Below are 7,614 nucleotides of genomic sequence, written 5' to 3'. Positions count from 1 at the left end.
CTGTCTAGACCCCTAGGTGGGCGTTACCTAACTGCCTGGTCCCGCCCACTGGTGTGCCTGTCTTGCCCTGAGGGGGTGACTAGGGTTTCAGGTCGGCTGTATGTAACCCTGTGAGGGAAGGTGTTATGTGGGGGCCTAATGTGTGACTACCTGGTTTTGCCAGGGCATCATATTTAAGGCACACATCACCCGTGTTAACGGGCCTTGTTCAGATCCTGTTCGTGATGCCAGAAAAAGAAGCCGTCGTGCCCAGGGAAGGGGGTACTTGGTCCCGGGCTGTAACAAATGGGTATGTCACTCTGGTGGCCGTTGCCTGCTCCCGTGCCCTGGGGCTTCTTTTGTAAAAGGGGGGATTTACAGGGGTGATAAGAGTTAATGTCATGTGACGCCACCTGCAGGTTGCGGTTCAGGATGGAGAACCCCCACTGCTAAATGTCCGTACTCCCAGGGCTGGTGGTGATTGCAGCAATGGTGTTAGGCCCTCTGCAGGTAGGGCCGTGCCTGGGAGATTTAATCGGAGAATAACGGAGACCACACCAGGTTGTCTTTAACAGTTTCTACTCACTCGGACCCAGGGGTTGCTGGTTCAGGTCCCATGGAGTATCAGTGCCAATGTAGTGACCCTCATTGCTCTGTTCCTGGCACTCTCTGTTGGTTGGGTCCCCGTAGCGTGGAGAGTTAGGGGCCTGACTGTCCCTTTTGGGGGTACAGTCTCCTTCTCCGTCTGACTCTAGACTGACTGCTGACCCCTCCCACCACTGCTGACCCCTCCTACCAGGCTGGCTAATCCCAGGGACTCGTTCCTTTCCATGGCGACCATCCATAGATGGTATTGGCACTAGAACTCTAGGTCCCAGGAGGTTAGGTCCTGCATCCCCAAGAGGATGCAGTTCCCAGTAGTGCCCTGAGTGGCTCAGGGGCGCTACACATTGATTACACAAATTCTGTGCAATATCTGCACTTTCCGCAGTGTCAAGAGGACCTGTGGTGACATCACAATCATGTGACTCACCAAAGGTCCTTGTGTGAAGCCCCACAGGTGTTGTGTAGCAGTACCTTCAGGGACTCCACGTGGGATGGTCTGGTCACAGGTAGGTTGTCTTCTTAGGATTCGTGACGCCACTCTCGGTATTCCGGTCAGGGTGACCGCCACTGCAGATTAGGGGACACCTGGGGCTGATGTTGAATGCAGCTAGATCTGGTGGCCTCCCGAGAGTGAGGCTAGCCCCAGGGCCCAGTTTGGGTGTGTGGAACCACAGGTCGCAGAATGACTCACACGCACAACCAGAGTGTCTTTCAGGGTTTTTACTCACGTCAGGTGGCAGGGTGAGTAACCCGGGCATAGCTGTAATAAACCAGGCAGGAACCAGGAATTCCTTCAGGCTGACTTGTGAGGGTGATTACCGACTTCCTAGCCCTTGTGTTTTTGGGGTGACCCCGACTTGTAGTCCTGCTGGGGTCGCCCAGGGAAGTTGCTGCTTCCTGTTCTCCCCTCTTTTCGGCCCGTCTGCTTGTAGCCTGGACCAGGTCACTCCGGCTGCTTGCCTCTTGCGAGCTATGGGCCCTCTCTTCGCTACGTGGCTGCGGACTCTGTGGTGTTATGGTGAGGGTCTGAAATGCCCCCTCCGGCAAGTTTGGCAGGAAAAACTAAATGAATATCTGCACTGGGACCTGTAACCCCGTGTGGCCTGGTACCTCCCTGGCAGTCTCCGTACTCAGCCACCCCTTTGCTCTCTCTAGCCTTGGGTGGATTTCGGGTGGCACTACCAGGTGACTGATCTCCCCGTCGGTAGCCACTGCACGTGCGCTGTTAGATTGTGCCAGGCTCCAGGGTCTGCTTCTTGCGTCTGCTCTCCCTGAGTTGCACTCACTAACTGGCTCACTACTCCCTCCCCTCTGTGCCGGCCTACGCAACTTAGCAACCAGACTCTCTACCACACCCCTTGAGTGGACATGGAGGCCACGCCTCCTCCTGGATTCCCCAGGGATCCCTATGAAAGGTAGATGTTGAAGACCTGATTACTATGCGCCTGTGTAATCACACCTCGGTCATCCTTCTGGATTACCTGTATTGTACTGCCTCCAGCATGGGTGCAGTACTCAGTGGTGCCTGACCAGGTCAAGGGCGCCACACTTGAACAGCGGGAATCCTCAGGCCTGCAGAAAATGAGGTGTGTACAGGACCTGCTGACTTCGACTTTCATATTCAAATATACGCGCATCTTTCAGGCACGCATACATTTGAACAGTGCGGTGCCAGGGCGGAGGTGGAGGAGCTCCTCAGCCCCGCGCCGACATCCATCATAACCGGGGCTGTACAGAAGTAGAGGAGGAGGCCAACACGACAGGACTGTGGCGGAGGAGCTTCTCAGCACTGCACCAACATTCGTCATCACCGGGGCCGCATGGAAGAAGAGGATGCGCAGGCACCAGGTAAGCGCTCCTGAGGAGCCGATCATGCCATGGAGAATCAGTTTAGATGCATGGGCCTTGTGGGGGAGGAGCGGTGTCACTTTACAAGTAACATTATCAGTTAGTGAGGAACAGGATAGGGCAATGGGGAACATTATTGGGCAATGTGGGACATGATAGGGCAATGCGGGACATTATTGGGCAATGTGGGACATGATAGAGCAATGTGGGACATTAGGGCAATGGGGGACATGATTGGGCAATGTGGGATAGGATAGAGCAATGGGGGACAGGATAGGGCAATAGGGGACATGATAGGGCAATGGGGGACATGATAGGGCAATGGGGGACAGGATAGGGCAATGTGGGACAGGATAGGGCAATGGGGGACAGGATAGGGCAATGGAGGACAGGATAAGGAAATGGGGGACAGGATAGGAAATGTGGGACAGGATAGGACAATGTGGGACAGGTTAGGGCAATGTGGGACAGGTTAGGGCAATGTGAGACAGGATAGGGCAATGGGGGACAGGATAGGGCAATGGGGGACAAGATAGGGCAATGGGGGACATGATAGGGCAATGGGGGACATGATAGGGCAATGGGGGACATGATAGGGCAATGGGGGACAGGATGGAGCAATGTGGGACATGATGGAGCAATGTGGGACAAGATAGGGCAATGTGGGACAGCATGGGGCAATGTGGGACAGGATAGGGCAATGTGGGACAGGATGGGGAAATGTGGGACAGCATGGGGCAATGTGGGACAGGATAGGGCAATGTGGGACAGGATGGGGCAATGTGCGACAGAATTAGGGCAATGTGGGACAATATGGGGCAATGTGGGACAGGATGGGGCAATGTGGGACATTGTAGGGCATTTGTTGACATAATGAGCAATTAGGAAGGATATTGTGAAAGGCGGCATAATATAATTAGTATAATGAGGAACGGAGGGGACTTTATGCAGAGACTTAGTATGGGGGAGATATTATAGAAAGGGCAAATTTTGGGGGAACATTATGGAAAGGGGCACTTTGTGGGGCTATTTTGGAGGGTGGATATTTTGTGTAGGAAGCAATTAACAACCCCTTCTGATTCCCCTTGTTTCCCCCAGCTAAAATAAAAGACTCTATATTCACCTCTGGTCTTGACACCTTTTCAGCGCTGTCAGTAATCATGATTCGTGGCTCACATTACATTGTAACATCCTGGGAGCCCCACGTCCAATCGCTGCCAGCTTCTGTCTCCCCACCTTAGGAATGAACTATCATTTGAGGAAACATAGGGGCCCAGGACGGGAGACTTTATCAAATAAAGGCGGCCAGGATGGGGACATCATTAAATAAAGGGGGCCAGAATGGGGACATTATTAAATAAACGGGGGGCCAGGATGGGAGATATTATTACTATATGGGGCCAGAACAGGGAACATACATTATTGCTTTATGGTGGCAAATAGTGGAGATAATTATTGTAGGGGCAAATTATAGTACATTATTACTGCTGTAATATAATATAATTTTGAGGATACTGTCTTCCATGGGGGGAATAAAAATCCGACGTGGTATAGAAATGGGGGGAAAAGTGAGGAATGTGCTCTGGGAGCGATCAAGGATCGGTGACTGTGTTATTTTCTGCAGAGTCGCATCATGGCGGGAAGAAGTGATGATGGTCAGTGCTGGATGAAGAGGAAAAGCAAAGATGAATAACTTCAGCTACAGACGTCACTGGTAAGTCAGTGTATTACATGTACACACACACACACACACACACACACACTATACACTATATACAGAGCTGCTGTGTATAATGTCACTAATTAATGTCACTGGTGATCACTGTATTACCTGTACACTGACACGATATACAGAGCCTATCTGTATAATGGCACTGATGGTAATATTAGTGTTATTAGTATTGTGGTTTTTATTCATGATCATTATTGTTGTATTATTCAGGCACTGTGTGGTGGTAATATGTGGTCTGGTCATAGTGTTGAGGTATTTCTCCCTTGTATGTGGTAATATTCGGTCATTATGTGCTCTAATTATGGTGTGGTGGTATTTCTCTCTTGTGGTTGTATTCAGTTACTATGTGGTGGTAATATATACTGTAATTGGTCATAGTGTGGCGGTATTTCTCCCTTGTATGTGGTATTATTGGGTTTGTTATAGTGGATAGTGTTGTGTCTGGAGGTCACTTTTTCTCTCTATCAATAAAGGGAAGATTATTTCCAGTAGAGATTAAATGCTTGAATATTTAACTGTGATGCCCCTGGACTATTCAGGTCGTCACAGGTTACTGCACGCTCTTTATTCTTAATGCAGGACTCAACCCCCCCATGGTTCTGGATCCCCATCTTGCAGTACTGCCTCCACCAGCATCCACAAATCCTAGTCACACCTTCCACCCCACCCTGTCAGGCACATCAGTGGGCTGCTAAGCTGGAATAGGGTCGCCCACCTAGGGGTTACGCAGGGAGGTGGGAGGTGACAAGTCAGTGCAGTGGTAGCCCTCAAGCTGTAAGGAGCTCGGAGGAAGCTGGGAGTTGGAGCTCCCAGGGGAGAAGCAGACTAGGTCGCAAACGGTGGTCTGGACCCAGAGGAGTCGGAAAGCCGGTGGCAGGAGATTGGGACTTGGTGCTTGGCTAGTCTTGGAGGATAGCCAGCAGCATCAGTTTAATAGCCGGGCTGGGACCAAAGGCACATCGGGGTACATGGACCCTAGGTCAGGGAGAAGCTTCAAGCAACCCGGCAATTAACCTGCGAAGGACAGGGCCTATATGGACTGTTCCCATGAAGCTCAGAGATCAGGGGCACTAGCGAAACGAGGGGGATAGGGATTTCCAAGCAAAGCAGCCCACTGAAATCCCAAACGTGATCTCTTGAGAGCAAGCTCCTCTGCTATTCTTAGCAGGGAGTGGGGCCCGGAAAGCTCCAAGCTGATGGGCCACTTAGACACTCTAAAATACAGTGCCAGGAGCCAGGCCACAGACCACCACGCAGTGCTACAGGGGACGGGACCCGGACGAGCTCCCCAAGAGAGCAGCGGCACCCAGAAACTTGGATTACCATGTTGTCAGCGTCTGCTTTCTTGCTGAGTGAGTACCTGATTAACCCCTGCAACCAGCGAGCCTGCGCTCCCCCTGCACTGTCCCCAACCATCCAGAGTCTTGGGGACTTTCCCTACCCGTGGAGGGTAACGTCATCTAGCTGCCCCACTCCATCACCCCGGGTACTCCCAACGGCAGCAGCGGTACTCCCTATTACCGCACACTACAGGTGGCATCACGAACAATATATCTCCCCTGTAAATACCCCCATTCTTCATTCGGGTGTGACCTTTTAGTCCCGGGTCCGGAGACCCTCAAGCCACGAGTAGCGACGTCCTGATCTGAGCGGTTCGACCGCTGCTGGGGCGTTACATAACAAATTGATACAATTTAGATAGAGTAAAGATTCACACATAGGGACAAGGTGTCATATATAGATAGAACAGGACAATAGATAGCCAGACTTAAATTTCAGACTGCAATAAAGGTCTCCAAGCAGTAATGAACATTGCATAAATATAATTATCATTGAAGACGATGCAGTCCTTATAGGTCCAAAAATCGCATGGTATACGATGTCCAAGTCCCTTCAGTAATAGAGTGAACCAGCAGCCATCTACAATGGATGAGATCTGTCTCTGCCTCGACGCGTTTCCCCACAGAAGTGGTTCATCAGGAGGCCAAAAGGGTGATGTCAGACATGTAGATCCATGGCGCAATCCCCATCCAGATCAGCAGCAGCACAGAGAATCCTGTATGATAGAATCCACCACCGTCATAAAGGAGTGTCATCACGGTATCAATTTGTCCGATTTGTCTATGTCAGCTCTGTCCCTGGTATCCAGGGCCAGGGTCAGTAGGATTCTGTAAAATACCTTGAGACGAATTGATATAGTCCTGTATCACTTTCCACCAAACAGTGTGATATTTACTTGTATTTTAAATTAATAAATATATTTTGTATGGGAAAATACCTGTTTACAATTGAAATATTCCCTAGACCTTGAGTCATATATATGAAGGCGTTACATAACCCATCACTGTCCTGTGACTATTACACTGTAGTAAATAAGCTAAGTAATCGCCTATTCTAAGGTCATGTGCCAATGTTGAATATTTGGTCAGTATTTTACATCAGTATTTGTAGCTAAAACCAGGAGTGGTAAAATCAGAGGAAAAGTACAATACAAAATACCTCTGCATTTTTAACCCACTCCTAGTCTTGGCCTAGAAATACTGATGTAACAAACTGACCAAATACTGAACGTGTGAACGTGGCCTAAAGATAAGTGATAACTTATTCATCTGTAGGAACCGATTGCTCGGTCCTGCACCGATCATGCAACTTTTATCCCCTCTAAAGTGGAGCTCATTTCCGACTCATCCCCTGATCCATTCATTCAATACATTATCTCCTACTGAACCTGTGGATCTGGTTAAAAACTTGCTTTCACCAAAGATTCCCCTTACTGCAAACTACTGTAATTAGACATCAGTTATGGTGTGTGCACAGTAGATGTGCAGGAGCAGCCTGTGATTTACAGTCAATGCTCCACTATAACGGGGATAACGGCTAATAGGTATTTGCATATCGCTGTAGGGTGGACCCCCAGAATCAATTCTTCTGGTGGGCCCCAGACCCCCCAGTCCAACCCTGACCACATCTCCTCATAGATGTTGTCCTTAGTGGGATTTGAACCCAGGACACCAACACTATAGTGCTACCAACTGAGCCACCATGCTGCCCTAATATACTTTATAGATAGATAGACAAACAGAGAGACAGACAGACAGACAGACAGACAGACAGACAGACAGACAGACAGACAGACAGACAGACAGACAGACAGACAGACAGACAGACAGAGATATTGGAAGATTTATGTTGTCAGCATTTTACCACTGACTGAACCAAAGTGTGGAGTCTAAGGATCCCTAATCTTGGTACAGATTCTCCTAGTTAGTTATTTGGAATGGAGCAGAAGTGAAGCTCAGCATAGCCAAAGGTCAATACTAGAAAGGAATTCTCACATAGGAGGCTGTACAAGTATGTGCACACAGAGGCTTTTTGCAGTTTTCATAGCAGAAGCTGAGTAGAACCTCCAAATGAGGAAGTTATTGTTTTTGAATAGGATTTGGAAAATT

This window comes from Anomaloglossus baeobatrachus, chromosome 2, assembly GCF_048569485.1.
Source record: "Anomaloglossus baeobatrachus isolate aAnoBae1 chromosome 2, aAnoBae1.hap1, whole genome shotgun sequence".
NCBI classification, from domain to species: domain Eukaryota; kingdom Metazoa; phylum Chordata; class Amphibia; order Anura; family Aromobatidae; genus Anomaloglossus; species Anomaloglossus baeobatrachus.
The sequence above is the reverse complement of the archived record's forward strand: the minus strand, read 5'-3'. Positions refer to the sequence as shown.